The sequence below is a fragment of the Alosa pseudoharengus genome, unplaced genomic scaffold, assembly GCF_046254945.1.
Source record: "Alosa pseudoharengus isolate Yale_2024_CS ecotype anadromous, Long Island Sound unplaced genomic scaffold, YU_APseudo_1.1 YU_APseudo_1.1_scf_2, whole genome shotgun sequence".
NCBI lineage: Eukaryota > Metazoa > Chordata > Actinopteri > Clupeiformes > Clupeidae > Alosa > Alosa pseudoharengus.
The window spans coordinates 43,906,090-43,906,997 of NW_027468663.1; positions in this window are offsets into that span (position 1 = coordinate 43,906,090).

Genomic DNA, 908 nt, shown 5'->3' on the forward strand with positions numbered 1-908 from the left:
AAAAAGCTGAGGGGCAATGAGTGTGTGTGCAGTGAGGGAGAGAAAATGTGTGTCCCTATTTGTGTGTGTGTTTCTCTCTCTCTCTCTCTCTCTCTCTCTCTCGTTCTCTGTGTGTGTGTGTGTGTGTGTGTGTGTGTGTGTGTGTGTGTGTGTGTGTGTGTGTGTGTTTGTCTGTGCTGTGTGTTGAGAGATTGGGAGAGGGTTTAATGGGACACTGCTTTCAGTAAGACCATCATGAAGTAAATAGCCTTGTCATTATGAAGTCCTCATTTTTCTTTCGGCACATTGTTTGACAGCAAACAGTCCTTGTACGGTAATGCAGACCCAGTCCCACCACAAACGAGTTGTTAGATTGTTAGATATTTCCCTGGAAGGTATAGCAAAGTGCTCATTGACACACTGTGTGTACATGTCCGTGTGTGTGTGCGTGTGTGTGTGTGTGTGTGTGTGTGTGTGTGTGTGTGTGTGTGTGTGTGTGTGTGTGTGTGTGTGAGTCTGTGTGTTTGAAAGTGTTTTAGGCACCAGGCCAAGCACCAGGCGCCACTATAAGAGTATAATGACCTCATACCCATCCACCACGAGAGCACACTGTCCACATTCATCATATTTCGGTGTGTGTGTGTGTGTGTGTGATGGGGGAGGGGGGCACATGAGAAATTGTGCACCGTCGATGGGTCTTCTGCATGGATGTGTACTGGTGTATGCTTTCATATTGAGGAAATAATCTGAGTACTTTCTGGTGACTTGTAAAATATGTATCTGTGTCTGTGTAATGTGCCATTAAGTGCCATGGGGATCTTATAAGGATTTCATTCAGACATTGTAGTACTTGAGAGCTTTCAAAATGTGGACTGAAAAAAATGAAATGTCAGCATCTGTCACTCCAGGCTGATGGGTTGATGATCTGT